At 42.1% G+C, this 17,731-nt stretch overlaps 2 long non-coding RNA genes across 3 annotated transcripts in view; both read left to right on the forward strand.

The window, feature by feature from the left end:
- Window positions 1-17,544, forward strand: part of LOC137501888 (uncharacterized) — a 32,440-nt gene extending 14,896 nt beyond the window's left edge. Inside the window, exon 3 of the long non-coding RNA XR_011018675.1 lies at window positions 17,170-17,544. This is a non-coding gene — a long non-coding RNA (uncharacterized lncRNA). The remainder of the gene's footprint in view (window positions 1-17,169) is intronic.
- A 94-nt stretch (window positions 17,545-17,638) lies between these two features.
- The window catches only part of LOC137501887 (uncharacterized), a 57,204-nt gene continuing 57,111 nt past the window's right edge, over window positions 17,639-17,731 (forward strand). For both annotated transcript variants that reach the window (XR_011018673.1, XR_011018674.1), the window contains exon 1: window positions 17,639-17,712. This is a non-coding gene — a long non-coding RNA (uncharacterized lncRNA). The remainder of the gene's footprint in view (window positions 17,713-17,731) is intronic.

The raw sequence follows: 17,731 nt of genomic DNA on the forward strand, positions 1-17,731 counted from the left end.
ATAAATTCCTAGGTTGGTAAGGGTGTCTATCCTGATTCCTCTGACGTCTAAAATTCCGGAATCTGGTTGGGTTGGTAGGGCTTAATCTGCCTTCTTCACGTGTCCTGGGTTCCTCTCTCTCCGGCGGTTTTATTTCCGCAGAGTTCGTATTTATTTCTCGACTCCTGTTAGTTTTCGGACTAGATTGGGTATTAGCCGTATCTAACCTACGCAAAGTAGCGTCAAAATGCTCCAATGTTTTAATGTTGGCAGCGACTAGTATCTCTTGAACATGAGGCGGATATTGAAGTGTCAGGATCTGAATAAGTTCGATATCTGGCAAAGGTGGATCTAAAAACTGTAGCTTCTTTAATTGCATTAGGCAATAATCGGAATATCGGGAAGTATTGACTGAAGTATTGTATTTACTAGAGTAGAGTTGCATCTTGACAAGGTGCTGTCTTTCTGAATCCCAAAAGCGTTTAAGAAGTGCCTTTTTGAAGTCGTCATAGTTTTTAAAGTTGCTCTTAAAAGCTATGAACCATGATAAGGCTCGTCCTTCTAGAAGTTTGGATACTACTCGAAGTTTCCTATCGTCATCTACCCTATTCTCTTCCAGGTAATCATCGACATTTAACAAAAATTCTCGAGCAGTATACTCGTCACGTCCTGAAAATTTGACTGGTTTGTCATCTGGTATTTTATTAAGGGTTGTTGTGCTGTGTACTTCCCTCGACGAACCAGGAATTGTGACGTCAGTTGTATGTTCTTTGAGTTTAATTTGATTCATTTCTTCAGACAAACTTTTAATTTTAGAATTAATTGAGGAGTCTAAATTTTTTATTTCATTTCTTAAGTCAGTTTTAATGACTTGTACGTCTTTACAGAAAGCAGCTATCTGGGTATGCGTGCTGTCTAGCTGTCCTGTAATACGCTTGTCGAGTTCTCCTTGCGTGCTCTTAATTAATCCTATCTCGCTTCGTAATTTACCCACATCGTTCTTTAATGGATCTCGCAAGGTTTCCTGCACCTGAGCTAGCTTTACTTGAGTTTGTGAGATGTTACCATGGGATTCTTGAAATTCAGTCCTTAAATCTTTGAGTTCAGTGGAAAATGCTTGAACGGAAGGAAGAACATTGCTAAGATCTTTGTCTAAAGACTTGACGACCTCTGTCTTTATTTCTTCCTTGATAGACTCTAAGTTTTCAACAAACTGATCCCGCATGTTTTTCAATGTGGCTTCGACTTGTGCACTAGAATCAGTAAGTTTCTTTTCGAGGCGAGTTCCAGCTTCACGGAATCGTTGCTCGATAAGGGCACTGGATTCAGTGAGCCTTTTATTAATGACTTTATCCGCCTCAGCAAACTTAGTGTCCAAGGTCCTGTCAATTTTAGAAGTTAAGTCTTCAACCTTACTATTTGACTCAGTTAACTGCGCTTGAAGTTGAGTATTTTGTGCCTGCATTTGTTGTTGAAGTTGAGTATTTTGAGCCTGCATTTGTTGTTGAAGTTGAGCCTGCAACTGGTTATTAGACTCTACCATTTGAGTATTAATTCGATCTATTTGCGTGTTCATTTGAGCCTGCATTTGTGTTATCTGGTTATTAGACCTATCAATCTTGGCATTCTGATCGTTAATGCTAAGCCTGAGAGCTTCGATTGCTGCAAGTAAGTTATCCATGTTTCCGGAATATTCGAATAAGTCAAATACAACAAGTTCTTCGTGTTCGTAATAGTTGCAGTCGGATCCTGTGCTCACAATACAATTTATTATGACTTGAATCGAACCCTGAATGTTGCGATTATTACAGGCGCATCATCTATTATTATGGCACGGCTCCAAATCGAGCCCCACGTTGGGCGCCATCTATTATATATTCTATCCTCTCTACCAGGAAACGTTTTTGGGTAAAGGGCATGAGTAGGACCTCAGGGAGTGGAACTTGGTTTTGGAGCCGATACAGAGTAGGATAGACTCGCAGAGCGAATAATAGATGGTTAAATTTTTTTCAAAACGATTTATTAATTCTTCACCCTGCAATATGATTATTGGACTCAAATCTGGCATTGAAATTAAAAGTTTGAACGTAATCTTCCTGAATTATGTTCATGAAAATGGAATAAATATCACTGATTCCAAAGTCTTTCATATGTGAGAATATGAGGTATTGAATTTCCACCTAAAGTCTTTCTAAACCTAAGCACACACTTGTAATTGTAAGTTGATATGAGAAATTAAATTTCTGTTAAAAGTTTTCAATTTTCAGTTTGTAAACCTTGATATATAGCACACTTGAAAAGCCTAAAGTCTTTCTGTGAGATATAAAAATGAAATTTGAAATTAAATTAATCACTTCTGAGAAATTATGAGAACTCTGAAATATTTGTTCACACGCGGCACTGAAGTTTCCACTGTTCAAAATTAATGAGAAAATTTTAGTCAGTTTGTTACTACTCACTTACTGAAAGAAATGTTGCTACAAAATGTCGAAGGATGGACATCTGGAATGTTCCGTGGAGAATCAGGGTCGGCGATGTTCCCTTAACACACCATGTTGACGTTCCCGATGAGGTGATGACGGCTGGAACTGGATCATGTAGAATTGCAGCTTGTTAGGGTGATTTTTCGCACACGAAAATTCACTTAGTGCGAGTAGTTATCACTGACACTGTCATTTACTGTTGAACACTATTTATGGCGTATGAAAAATCACAGTCCTTCCTGTATGACATACTATTTAAAGTCGTTACTGAAACGTTCATAATTACACAGTTCACACTTGAAAAGGCAAATCAAAGTTTATGATCACAGTCTTTGAACACGGTCATTAAGTCACTAAGGATTATTTTCTGCTTATCTTGTTATTATAACGTCATATTACCTCAGAAAAGTTCTTAGTTTTCATTCAAATTACTACTGTAAGTCGTATACTGATGTGGCGTAAATAAAGGAATACAGTTCAATACTCGAAAAGAAATGAGTTCTGGTGATTCTACACATTAGTTTCTGTAGAAGTTCAATATCATTTGAAGTAACCTAAGTCTACACGTAATAACATATTCTGTGAACGTTAAATATTTGATATTTGCACTTCAATAAGTTCACTCGTATTATATTCTCAAATGTCTTTAGAATTAGACTGTAGTCGCGACGCGATGTACTAAATACAGTGCGACGTCTTTTATAATTCTGTCGGCGATATAACTTCGTGTTCCGGAAATGCGACGGCAAGTACTTTCACCGTGACTGCGCGAACATACTGTACGCGGATCGGTCTCTCCTCTGTCTCACTCACACACATCTGTATACTCGTCCTTGTACTGGCTGCCTGCTGGCTAGCCTTGACATATATAGATACCAGCGCTGGGAGGGGTAGCATTTCTTGGCCATGTGACCGTGAGTGCGTAATTTCTTTTAGACTTTAAATTATTATAACTCAACAACCATGGGATGAATTAATTCGAAATTCACAGGGATTAACTTTTATGACGTCCGCTACAATTCAGCGTTTGTCCCGTTGAAATTGGTTAAGGCGTTGAAAAGCTGGCAAAAGAAAATTCTTTTCGAGAAATATCTCTAGGGGAGGTGAGCTTCGAGCGACAGGTGACGTCACTTGACTCCGCCTAGTGTACTCGTGGGGTCTGGCACATACTGGAACATTCTTTACATAGATGTTCGTACGTCGGTCGGATCTTTTATGCTGGAATAACGTTTCTTTCGATTGATATGGACCAGGACCTAGGCTTTCCTGGTACAGTATGCATGATATTTCCTGCGCTTACATTCTTATGCATTGCAGATAAATTGAGATATTTTCTGTAGGAATGGAGTTTTGATATTATATTTTCGGCATTTGAAATTTGAAATATAATTTTTCATGTCAGCACAGTGTTTGACGGAAAAGATAAACAAATTTAGAAGTACCTTTGTGGATAAATTTTTATTAGTCGTAAATTAATATCTTTATTAACACGTGGAGAACGTTTCACATCAGTGCATTCTCATTTTCACATAAAATATCTTTTTAAGGGGAATCTTGCGAAATGCTGCAAACCTGTGTGAGATTCTAACCCCTTCACACTCGGAATTTTGTGTGTTATATAAGGGTCATTCAATAAGAAATGAGTCGGAGGCTATAAAATAAAAACCTGTACCGTTTTTCAAAAGTATTGCCCAGGACTTTTGAGTCACTTGTCCCACTGCGACACAAGGTGATCAATGGCAGTCTCGTAAAATTCTTGTTTCGAACGTACTCTTGACGTCGGTGACCGAGGTAAATCGTTTGCCTCTCAGAGCCTGCTTTAGCTCAAATGGTTTTTTTGTTTGTTTTGTTTTGGGTGGCGCGACTCTGCCTCCACTGGAGACTTTCTTGTTTTGACTCGGATTGGTCACCGGGAATCACTGGAGATAGGAACTCATTCCCTTCCCGGGAACAGCACAGATGATATTCAAGAGGGAGGTCCACTCGATATGTTTCCTGTGTTGGTTGTATACTGTGAGGCGCCCAATGGGCGCACTTTCAGCGAAATTTCGATCTGTCATTAATGATGGCCTGAACACTTCCGACCTCTGCAGCAGTGGCTGCTACCGTAACTCGCCGGTCTTGCATAATGAGGGCATCCACCTGCTGCACAATGTATCGGTAGTTCGGTGTGGCGCTGAGACCGTGCATCATCTGTCATCGATATCCGTCCTTCCCTGAATCGCTTGAATCACGCCTTGACCCTTGCAATGGACATGCAGTGTTCTCCGTACATTTGTGCCATTCTTCGATGAATCTTCGTTCCCCCCACTCCTTCTCTCGTCAAGAAACGGTCTGCGTTCCTTTGCTCTTCTTTTGAAGCCTCAATTTCAATGTCAGCACGACTCGGTGCAGTGGGCGATGAACGGGTGCGCGTCCTCGCTCTGTCGTCACGTGGTGTGCACCCACGTCCCTCCAGCGGCGACTTTACGACCTCAGCGCTCTTATAGGGACCGCACCTTCATCTGCAGGCAATAGCATTACGATCCTTTCAGCGGTTTTTTTAATAGCTTCCGGCTCATTTCTTGAATGGTCCTCATACATAAAGTATTTCAGGTATCATAATAAATAGCACTCGGATTTACAGTGCAACCTAATTTGGCTTCTGGGAAGTGTCGTCTAGCCCGTTCTTGCATAATGTAGCGAGAGTGACATAAATTCTGTGGCATCTTAAAAACCGTACCCCTAACGCTTATGCACACCTCATAGCAGAACCGTTGTGCGGCTACAGTACACTTGTTACTCGCCTCAGTAAGATGCCATTCTAACCTCTTACTGCCTTATCACAATATCCCCATCTTCAGGGATGGATCAACTATTGTGTGTTTCTGAGGTCGTGTGTTTTCTGAATATTAAGTGAAGAGTGTTGAGAGAAACACAAGCATCCTGAGCTAGAAGGATTAATCAGAAGCGATTTGAGTCCCCCACGCCGCCCGGTATCGAACGAGGGACCGTCTGAAACGAGGACCGCAACGCTAACCTTTCATCCAACGAGCCGAACATACAAACTTTCTTCTTATATACTCTATATCAGACAGTGAAAATCTGCCGTAGTTCGTTTAGTACTATCGACATGTAAGGTAAGGGTGTGTTCTGCCCGAAGGCAGGTCCGAACCTCCGCGGAGGTGTACCTGAGCCGGAGTTTACGTACGGTAGGGTGGCAAGTTCCTTTCCGCTCCTCCATTCCCTTACCCCCCACCAACAGCGCGTGGTAACCCATCCACTTCTCGACCACGCCCAATGTTGCTTAACTTCGGAGATCTGACGGGATCCGGTGTTTCAACACGGCTACGGCCGTTGGCACTATCGACATGTAATTAATTAATTAACCAAACTAGGGGCTGCCTGGCCAAGTCAGTAAACGCTTGCTCGGTTCGCCCAGAAGGACGTGAGTTCGAATCCTCGTCAGGAAGTCGTAAAAACTTAAAAACAGAAATTTTCACTTCCGTAGGTTCATATCGCCCTGAGGTTCACTCAGCCTACACCGAAAATGAGTACCAGGTTAATTCCTAGGGGAAAAGGCGGTCGGGCATAGAGCTAATCACTCTTCCCCAACAAGTGCCAAGGTTACGGATAGTGTAAGTCTTTACCTTTCACACCTCCAAGGGCCTTCTTGGCCTGTATGGAGATGACTTTGCTTTTTCCTTATCCAAAATATTAATTCATGTATAAATATATGCTGTGAATGTATTTATTTATATTTTTCAGTTACAACTACAGCGAATATAAGATACTATCAGTTAAAGTAAATTATTTGCTATTAATGAATTTTAATGGGCTTAAATATAATACACACTATTTATGTATTTATGTATGTATGCATTTTTTAATGTTGAAACTATTTCTTAGCAGACTAAGGGTCCCCACACTACGAAAAACTAAAATTAAGCAGTTTTCTCAATTGTGCCGAACGTTGAAGGGTTAAAGGTGCCGGAAAGGTTTCGAATTTTGAGTCTTGGATAGCTCCATCAAACTTAAAAACTCCGTGCGAATAGGGGCGCGCAGCTGTGAGCTGGCATACGGGATATAGTAGGTTCGAACCCCATTGTCGGCAGCCCTGAAGAGGGTTTTCCGTGGTTTCCCATTTTTCACACCAGGCAAATGCTGGGGCTCTTCCCTAATTAAAGCCACGGCCGCTTCCTTCCCATTCCTAGTCCTATCCCATCCTCGCCATAAGACTTCTCTGTGTCGGTAAAACAAATAGCAAAATTGAAAAGCAAATTACGAAAATCATTTCCGACTAAATGCAGTTCCGAAAAAGGCATAAAGTAGCTTGTTTTTCCTCGTCTTCTTTTTTATTGAAATCCTAGCCAAGTTAAGTTATGTACATATTTATTTCTGTAATGTCTCCCTTGGTTCAATACCCTCAGGCGTTTTCTGATATTTTGAAAAATGTGCACAAGGAATATAGTTATTAGGGCTTAATTGAAACTGTGCATTGAATTAAATTAGCACTCGTAGTGGTAGAAAAAAGGCAAAATGATAATCTAATCGACCAGATAACGATGATTAAGAAAAAGATTTACATATTTAGGAACAAATAAAGAATATATTCTCACACATTATTATATTTTATGTACCTAAACTTCGTAGCTCACACCCTAGGATGTTTGCTTCTTGAAAGGCTAGAACTGTGGAACTTTTCACTTAACGTAAACAATTATTTTTATTTATTTGCAAACACAAACGTTGGGATATACCGGAGTAGGTAAGATGTGATGACTCTGGACCACCTCAGCCTCTGCGCCAACTGCGGGCTCTAGCGCGCGCCCCCTGCGACCCTGCGAGGGCCTCTCACTGGCCAGGGGGGCGAGGCGCGTGTGGAATGTACCTCCCTGCACAGGCGTCTTGCTGGCAAGGCTACACACAAGTGTGGAATGTTGTTCCTTGCGGTGGCTTTCTACTGCTAAGCCTATATATATATTATATATACATATATGTGTGTGTGTGTGTGTGTGTGTGAGAGAGAGAGAGAGAGAGAGAGAGAGAGAGAGAGAGAGAGAGAGAGATGGGTAACGACACTTGGTATGGTGCTTGTTTCTGTATTCTTTACAGAAGGCTTCTGTGAGAACAAGCACGCTAACTATGTTTTACTAACCCTACTCTCCTAGTAGGGATAAAAACTCTATTGAGTGTCATTAAGTGGTTAGTTTAAACAAAATTATTGTTTTTCTAACCTATTTACTTATAATAATTTATGACTTTGATTAGCTCTCAAATCGTTCATGTTGGTATCAGGAAGGGCATCCAGCCGTAAATCTTCACGTTAGATAATCGCATTGTCTACTAAATTTCAATTTACATTTTCCCCCTACTAACTTACTCATAAATATTTTATGTGAATGACTGTAATCCATGAAATATCACTGTACTACTTGTCACATATAGATAATTATTTTACTCAGATAAAGTCTGAAATCGGAGGTTGATTAAGAAATACTGTTATTACTAGCGCGAAATACGTATACTTATAATACATACCAGTACGGAATGAAAATAGGTCGCCATTTCGTTACATTTCGCTGCGTGCGTCGTCGTCTGTTTGAACTCTTCGAGGTCAAACACCCATACATGGGAGTGCTATGTCTGTGATTTCTTTTTATCTTTGTCCAAGATGTCTAGCACGAGTATTTTGTTGAAAAAGAAAATTGCATGATCTCTGAACAAATGAATCAGTTAGGGGGGCACGTGAAGTGCTAAGTCATAAAAATTATATCGAATATATATGTTTAGCACGGAAGACGAAATAATAAATCGTTTAATGAATCAGTAAGGGCACATGAAGTGACCGCTAGTCAAATGACATAGAATGAGAAAAAAGCAATAAAACGACACCAAAGAACTTCGGTGAACGAAGACATCAAACACGACAGTGATCGAAGAACAAAACACGAACGCGCTGCCACGTAGCAGAAATACTAGTTTAAAGCAGTAAAATAAAGCATGTATTCTCTAAAATAATATATTACGAACTATTCCTTAATCAACCTCCGATTTGAGACTTTATGTGAGTGAAAGCTACAATTTGTCGCACCGAGACAGGTAGGTCTTATGACGATAGGAAAAAAATTCTGGGGGGGAAGGAATTAAGGCTACAGCATTTGCTTGGTGAAAAACAAGAAACACGTGTATGCATATAGGTTAGGAAGAATTATTCAAGCAACTCGCATAATATGTAGAACATCACACTGTTTTATTTACTTGTTAGTTCAAAATACACTGACTGACAGAGCAAATGCAACACCAAGAAGGAGTAGTCAGAACTTTATGCCAATTGCAGGGTAGACTGACGTCACTGAGGTATGCTCATGATGTGAAATGCGCCGCTGTGCTGCGCACGTAGCGAACGATAAATGGGACACGGCGTTGGCGAATGGCCCACTTCGTACCGTGATTTCTCAGCCGACAGTCATTGTAGAACGTGTTGTCGTGTGCCACAGGATACGTGTATAGCTAAGAATGCCAGGCCGCCGTCAACGGAGGCATTTCCAGCAGACAGACGACTTTACGAGGGGTATGGTGATCGGGCTGAGAAGGGCAGATTGGTCGCTTCGTCAAATCGCAGCCGATACCCATAGGGATGTGTCCACGGTGCAGCGCCTGTGGCGAAGATGGTTGGCGCAGGGACATGTGGCACGTGCGAGGGGTCCAGGCGCAGCCAGAGTGACGTCAGCACGCGAGGATCGGCGCATCCGCCGCCAAACGGTGGCTGCCCCGCACGCCACGTCAACCGCCATTCTTCAGCATGTGCAAGACACCCTGGCTGTTCCAATATCGACCAGAACAATTTCCCGTCGATTGGTTGAAGGAGGCCTGCACTCCCGGCGTCCGCTCAGAAGACTACCATTGACTCCACAGCATAGACGTGCACGCCTGGCATGGTGCCGGGCTAGAGCGACTTGGTTGAGGGAATGGCGGAACGTCGTGTTCTCCGATGAGTCACGCTTCTGTTCTGTCAGTGACAGTCACCGCAGACGAGTGTGGCGTCGGCGTGGAGAAAGGTCAAATCCGGCAGTAATTGTGGAGCGCCCTACCGCTAGACAACGCGGCATCATGGTTTGGGGCGCTATTGCGTATGATTCCACGTCACCTCTAGTGCGTATTCAAGGCACGTTAAATGCCCACCGCTACGTGCAGCATGTGCTGCGGCCGGTGGCACTCCCGTACCTTCAGGGGCTGCCCAATGCTCTGTTTCAGCAGGATAATGCCCGCCCACACACTGCTCGCATCTCCCAACAGGCTCTACGAGGTGTACAGATGCTTCCGTGGCCAGCGTACTCTCCGGATCTCTCACCAATCGAACACGTGTGGGATCTCATTGGACGCCGTTTGCAAACTCTGCCCCAGCCTCGTACGGACGACCAACTGTGGCAAATGGTTGACAGAGAATGGAGAACCATCCCTCAGGACACCATCCGCACTCTTATTGACTCTGTACCTCGACGTGTTTCTGCGTGCATCGCCGCTCGCGGTGGTCCTACATCCTACTGAGTCGATGCCGTGCGCATTGTGTAACCTGCATATCGGTTTGAAATAAACATGAATTATTCGTCCGTGCCGTCTCTGTTTTTTCCCCAACTTTCATCCCTTTCGAACCACTCCTTCTTGGTGTTGCATTTGCTCTGTCAGTCAGTGTACATTTCTAAATTCTATCTAACATGCCTTACAGTCCTTAATCATTGGATTCTGACCGTCAAAATCAGCAACATCTTCTCCACGATGTTTATAGTGACGATCGCAACGGCGACAGACAGCTATTTCGAGTAATTCTTTTGTGTAGAAAGGAAGTTTCTCCCATGCGACATCTACATCCTCAGCGGCTTATGTTGAGAGAAACCCAGATGGTAAATAGTTAATTAGATGTCGTGGCATTCGAAGTAAGCTGCCATGTGTGTAGTATGATGTAATAGCCTCACTTACTAAAGAGAAATATATAGTACTTATCGCGTCAGGTTTAATATTTGGTGTACAAACTTCACATTTACACTGGAGATTACTGTTAACTTCAGGGTTTTTCTTCTCGCCAAACTCATTCTTTACTTGTCGCTCCATGTTCACCGACACACACACACACACACACACACACACACACTGATGCCAACGGTGACGATACTTTCCTATTTATTCACACACGTTTTTTTAGTAATAGGCTACAGTTGACATGACGTCACACTGACATGTCGTATGGTGCGGATAGCTTTAAGGAAAACCCCCTCACCAGTAGCCTAGTGTGAAAATAGGGAACTACAGAAAATGATTTTATGACTGGCAACGGGGAGAATCGAACTTACTCTCTTCTGGATAGCTAACTAAAGATGTGAGCGAATTCGCTTGTTATATATACATTTTTAATGCTAGGTGTAAGGTACTCCCACATAATATTACCAGACACGAGTTTATTGTATGTAAGAATAATATTTCGTACACATATGTTTTAAATAGAAAGGGCAGAAATTTCGTTTCGTTGTGAATATCAAACCCGGATGTTTTCTGCAAGCAGCGTTCCCCTAAACCTGTCAAAGGCCTACCTCCTTCGCGGTCATTGCTGGTCATGGTCGAGCCTTGACCGCGGACTTATCCCCTCAGGCTACGAATAAGGAAACATGAACTGAAGTGTTTACACGGGTACACAGGTTACTAGCAGATGTTGAACCCAAGGAGGGTTTTTTAGAAAGTAGTTTTTCAAATTACATGTCCCCGGTAGAACGGATATATATCCCTTTTAGACCGTGTACGCACAATTTTGCGGGTTCGTATTTTATTTATGTCTGAGCTTATTTGACGTTTTCTTGGCGCTAGACCGGACTGCAGTGATTGTGCGGGACTCGTAGCATGTACTTCAGTTGTTTTTATTTAGCGCATGGCCACCAGAGGGCAGGAATAAGAGTTTAAAAATGCAGTTCATTGGCAAGGTGGCGAGAAGCAGTAAAGCCTAAAGTAAATATTTATTTATTGCATTCATATTAATCTAGAAGCTTAATTGAATATCAGGATGTAATCCATGAAGTGTGTAAATTGTTTAGGAAACGAAACATTGTGAACTTATAACATCGTACGTAATATTATGAGGTTTTGAATGTTGATGGGCTAGGTTTTCCTACAGGCAATGTATGCGGGAGTGCTGAGTGCTGCCACAGAAAGCAATGTGGAAGTAGAATTTGTATTCTACGTGAGAAATGTAATGTATGTATGTATGTATGTTGGGTAGTCAGCCCAAAGGCTGGTTTGATCCTCTGTAGCTCCGCCAACAGCTGTCATAAACAGCCTAGGCGTCACTGAAGAGGCGTACTAGGGAAATGAGGAGTGAGGTAGTTTCCCGTTGCTTTCCTCACCGAGCCAGCCGTTGCTATTACATATCAGTCTGCCAAGCCCACTGAAATGCAGGGACTGGATGCATAAGGAATGGTATTACTAGCATCACTCGTACCTCAGTCACTTTTATATTGTCAAAGCCAAGGATGAGACTGAGACAGGTCAATGAAAATAACAAATTTGATATAGCCCATACCAGAAGACATAGTGCACTGTAAACACTACATCTCGCCAGCAAAGGCATAATGTAATGTATAAGATTTTATGTATAAGATTTTAATTATTTTAAATCGTACCACACTGTAAAATAGAACATCTGATCATGTACATGTGTATATTCACATGTGCTGATCTGATGTTTTTAAATTTTTTCTTTTTTGTAAGTAGTGAATTAAGTCATAACACGCAGAATTTTGTGAGTGCTGTTTTTCAGACGATAGTTCTTATTTTATAAAATAAACTGTAAACACATGTATTTGAGAGCATTTTAGTAAATTTTTGACGTACAAACATAAATTCACACCTCCAGTTTTCTTTTAGGTCTGACGAAAATGTGCTGCCGCCGAAAGGGCTGTAAAAGCAAAACTCTTCCTCAATGTAGAAAATATAATGTATACTTGTGTTCGAACAAAGATTTTAATTGTTGCACACTGTAAAATAGAACATCTGATCATGTACATATGTATATTCACATGCACTGAGGTAATTTTTCATTTTTTGTAAGTAGTAAATTAAGTCCTGACACGGACAATTGTGTGAGTGCTTTTCCTCAGATGTTCATTTTAATTTGTAGAATAAACTAAAAATATATGTATTTAAGAGCATTTTAGTCGGTTTTTAACGTACAAACAAAACTTCACACCGCCAGTTTTCTTTTAGGTCTGAAAGGGAGTGCGATAGTAGATTAAAAACAAGAGTTCTGGACCAGCGGCAGCCACTGCGCATGCCCGTGCACTTCCTCTCCCCCTGAAGGGGCCTCTCACTTGCTAAGGCACATGCGGAGGGCGCCTCTCGCTGTCAAGGCTACACACAAGTGTGGAATGTCGCTCCTTGCCGTAGCTTTCTACTGCTATGCCTAGGTGGGTGGGCGTGATAGGTAACATCACTTGTTATAGTGCGTAATTGAGTATCTTTTACTGAAAGGTATGTCCACCTCCGTAGCGTAACGGTTAGTGTTATTAGCTGCCGTCCTCGGGGGCCCGGGTTCGATTCCCGGTACTGCCAGAAATTTAGGAATGGCAGGAGGGCTGGTATGTGGTTGGAATGGTACGTGCAGCTCACCTCCAATGGGGGTGTGCCTAAAAAGAGCTGCACCGCCTCAGGATGAGGACACGAGTTTACTTACTTACTGAAAGGTATAGTAAGAGCAAAACAAGTTTATTATTAACCTTACTCTTCTAGTAGAGATTTAAAAAGAACCTCTATTGAGTGTAATTAACTGCTTAGTTCAATTACCAAAAAAAATTCTACCCTACTTGCCTATGTGATTACCTCTTAAATTGATTATGTTGGTGACAGGAAAGACATTTAGACATAAATAATCATGTTAGATATAATCACATTGTTTACTACATTTATATATATATTTTTTGCAGAGGTCTTTTACTTGCTAGGGCACATGTAGGAAATGTTAACTACACTTACCCAGAGGTATTTATGTAAGAGGTAAATATTTCTTGAAAGGCAAGGTCCTGTGAGTAGATTTGCTTCTAAAAGTTACTTGCTGGAGTTCCTCTTACTGCTCAAGGTTACTTGCTGGCGAAAGATGAACAGGATGTGAGTTTTTTTGTAAAAAAGAATCGGCCCTCTCCTCCTCCCTACTGTGAGTAAGGTGTGTTTTTAGTGTGGTTGTTGCTACGCAAGATTTGCTTTGCTGTCTGTTGAAGGTTACCTCTATCATGAAAGGTGAAACAGGATGTTCATGCCAGGTTGTAATTTTAAGTGAAGGTCACTAACGACTCTAGCCAACTGGTGAGCAGTGAAGGTTGAGACAAAAAGTGCTTAGTTTAATAAAATCATTTTTTTTCCTTCGACTACTTACCTTTTAATTATTTTTCGACAGAAAACACATCTAGCTGTAAAATCTTGACGTTAGACACACACACACACACTGTTTACTAACCTTACATCAATAAATGTTATCTATGAAATATCACTGTACTAGTTAAAAACTAATTTAAAAAAACTCGGATAAAGTATGAAATCGGAGGTTGATTAAGACATTCCGTTGTTACGAATGCGTTAGTATGAATTTTTACATACGGAATAAAACAAAAACATCTCGCCATTTTTGTTGGATACGTCGGCAACTGTTTGTACTCTCCGAAGTCAAACAGCCCATACATGAGAGTGTCATGTCGGTGATTTCTTATTATCTTTGTCCAAGATGGCTAATACAAAAAATGCATTATGATCTCTGAACTAATAAATTAGTTAGGCTAACACATGATGTGCTATCTCATCAAAAATTATATCGAATATATATGTTTAGCACGGAAGATGAAATAATAAATCGTCTAATGAATCAGTTAGGGGCACGTGAATTCACCGCAAAGAACAGCAAAGAACTTCAGTGAACAAAGACATCAAACACGACAGTGTTTTAACAAAACAAAAGAACGTGCTGCCACGTAGCCGAAATATTGGTGGAAAAACTGTAAAGCATGGTTTCTTTTAAAATAAAATATTACGAATTATTTCTTTTAATCAACCTCTGAATTGAGACAGTGTGTGAGTGAAAGCTATAATTTGTCACACCTACACAGGTTGGTGATTTGATGATAGAAAAATTAAATCTGGTAAAGGATTCAAGGTTATAGCATTTGGTTGGTGTAAAAACAAAAAAATATGTGTATGCATATATAGGTTAGGATGAATTATTCAAGCAACTCGAATAATAAGTGGAACATCACACTGTTTTATTTACCTGTTAGTTCAAAATACACTGACTGACAGTGACAATGCAACACCAAGGAGGAGTGGTTCGAAAGGGATGAAAGTTGGGGGAAAACAAGAGACGGCACGGACGAATAATTGATGTTTATTTCAAACCGATATGCAGGTTACACAATGCGCACGGCGTCGACTTAGTAGGATGTAGGACCACCGCGAGCGGCGATGCACGCAGAAACACGTCGAGGTACAGAGTCAATAAGAGTGCGGATGGTGTCCTGAGGGATGGTTCTCCATTCTCTGTCAACCATTTGCCACAGTTGGTCGTCCGTACGAGGCTGGGGCAGAGTTTGCAAACGGCGTCCAATTAGATCCCACACATGTTCGATTGGTGAGAGATCCGGAGAGTACGCTGGCCACGGAAGCATCTGTAGACCTCGTAGAGCCTGTTGGGAGATGCGAGCAGTGTGTGGGCGGGCATTATCCTGCTGAAACAGAGCATTGGGCAGCCCCTGAAGGTACGGGAGTACCACCGGCCGCAGCACATGCTGCACGTAGCGGTGGGCATTTAACGTGCCTTGAATACGCACTAGAGGTGACGTGGAATCATACGCAATAGCGCGCCAAACCATGATGCCGCGTTGTCTACCGGTAGGGCGCTCCACAGTTACTGCCGGATTTGACCTTTCTCCACGCTGACGCCACACTCGTCTGCGGTGACTATCACTGACAGAACAGAAGCGTGACTCATTGGAGAACACGACGTTCCGCCATTCCCTCATCCAAGTCGCTCTAGCCCGGCACCATGCCAGGCGTGCACGTCTATACTGTGGAGTCAATGGTAGTCTTCTGAGCGGACGCCGGGAGTGCAGGCCTCCTTCAACCAATCGACGGGAAGTTGTTCTGGTCGATATTGGAACAGCCAGGGTGTCTTGCACATGCTGAAGAATGGCGGTTGACGTGGCGTGCGGGGCTGCCACCGCTTGGCGGTGGATGCGCCGATCCTCGCGTGCTGACGTCACTCGGGCTGCGCCTGGACCCCTCGCACGTGCCACATGTCCCTGCGCCAACCATCTTCGCCACAGGCGCTGCACCGTGGACACATCCCTATGGGTATCGGCTGCGATTTGACGAAGTGACCAACCTGCCCTTCTCAGCCCGATCACCATACCCCTCGTAAAGTCGTCTGTCTGCCGTTGACGGCGGCCTGGCATTCTTAGCTATACACGTGTCGTGTGGCACACGACAACACGTTCTACAATGACTGTCGGCTGAGAAATAACGGTACGAAGTGGGCCATTCGCGAACGCCGTGTCCCATTTATCGTTCGCAACGTGCGCAGCACAGCGGCGCATTTCACATCATGAGCATACCTCAGTGACGTCAGTCTACCCTGCAATTGGCATAAAGTTCTGACCACTCCTTCTTGGTGTTGCATTTGCTCTGTCAGTCAGTGTACATGATTAAATTCTTTCTTACATGCTTCACAGTCTTTAATCGTTGGACTCGGTCCGTCAAAACAATCAACTTCATCCTGTCTTCTGTAGCAATAATGTCTGACACATGGGCTGCAGACTGCTATTTCCAGTTTTGCTTTTACATAGTAGGGTAGTTTCTCCCATGCTTCATCTAAATCTTTAGCGGCATATGTTGAGAGAAACCCAGATGGTACATAGAGAATTAGATGTTGTGGCATTCGAAGTAAACTGCCATGTGTATAGTATGATGTAATAGCCTCACTTACTAGTAAGAAATATATTGTACGTAAAGGATCAGGTTTAATATTTGGTGTACAAAGTTCACATTTACACTGGATGTTACTGTTACGGTTTCTCTTCTCACCAAACTCATTCTTTATTTGTCGCTCCATGACTGATGACACGCACACACTGTTGCCAACAAAGACAATACCTTAATATTTATTCACACACTTTTTTAAATAGTGTGCTACAGTTAACATTACGTCACACTGACATGGCGTATAGTCCAGTTAACTTTAAGGTACACTTCCCTTAGCAGTTGCCTAGTGTGAAAATAGCGAACTAGAGAGAATAATTTTATGATTGCCAACGAGGAGGATCGAACTTGCACTCTTCTAGATGTGAGCGAATTCACTTGTTTTATATAAAAATTGTAATGCTAGGTGGAAGATAATCTCACATTATATTACCAGACGCGACTTTATTGTGTGTAAAATTATTATTTTGTAGACATATGTTTGAAGCAGAACATTGCTTTGTAGTGTATATCCATCCCGGATGTTTCCTGCAAGCAGCTTTCACATAAACCTGTTAACGCCTTACTTCTTTCACGGCCATTGCTGGTCATGGCCGTGCTTTGACCACGGTTTCGTCAAGGCTACAAAAAAGGAAGCGTAAACTGAAGTCCGGGACGCCACGCAGCTTACTAGCAGATGTTGTATCTAAGCAGGTTTTTTTTAAACTAGTTTTTTTTCAAATTACAGGTCGCCGTTAGAACGGGCGAATCGCTTGCTGTAGGTGCGTTACAGTTACAAACACCTTTTGAAATGCCATCTGTACAACAAACTCTCTACGAGAAGCTTCTAGCGCTGCGGGAAGTAGTTAGAGTGCAAGAAATGTGTGAAATAAACAATATATTGGAAGTACAGGGCACATTTGAAAGAGCGATTGTTAATAGAATACGACAATTGACTAACGAAGAGTTTCGGCTCTTCGTTAGGGTGCATACTCGTATTCTTTTACGACGCGAAAGTCCGAACTTTCATCTATTGTTCGTTCACAATTTCAGCTTTTTTCCTGCAACGCTATGATAGCTGAGCTAAGAGAGCTAATGGACGATCACGGAAGTGATGGAGATATTTTTGGTGAGTTTTAACTTTTTTTAATTTCAAGACTTCGTCTATTGTAGGATTGCGAAAGATTTTAATTTTACATTAACTTTTTCTTTCCATATTGTAGATGAATAAGAAGCAAGCGAGCCTGGAGGAGGAGGAGGAGGAGAATTTAATTTATTTGAACCGTTATAGGTGAGTGCAAAAATATATT

Source organism: Anabrus simplex, chromosome 8 (genome assembly GCF_040414725.1).
Source record: "Anabrus simplex isolate iqAnaSimp1 chromosome 8, ASM4041472v1, whole genome shotgun sequence".
Taxonomy (NCBI): domain Eukaryota; kingdom Metazoa; phylum Arthropoda; class Insecta; order Orthoptera; family Tettigoniidae; genus Anabrus; species Anabrus simplex.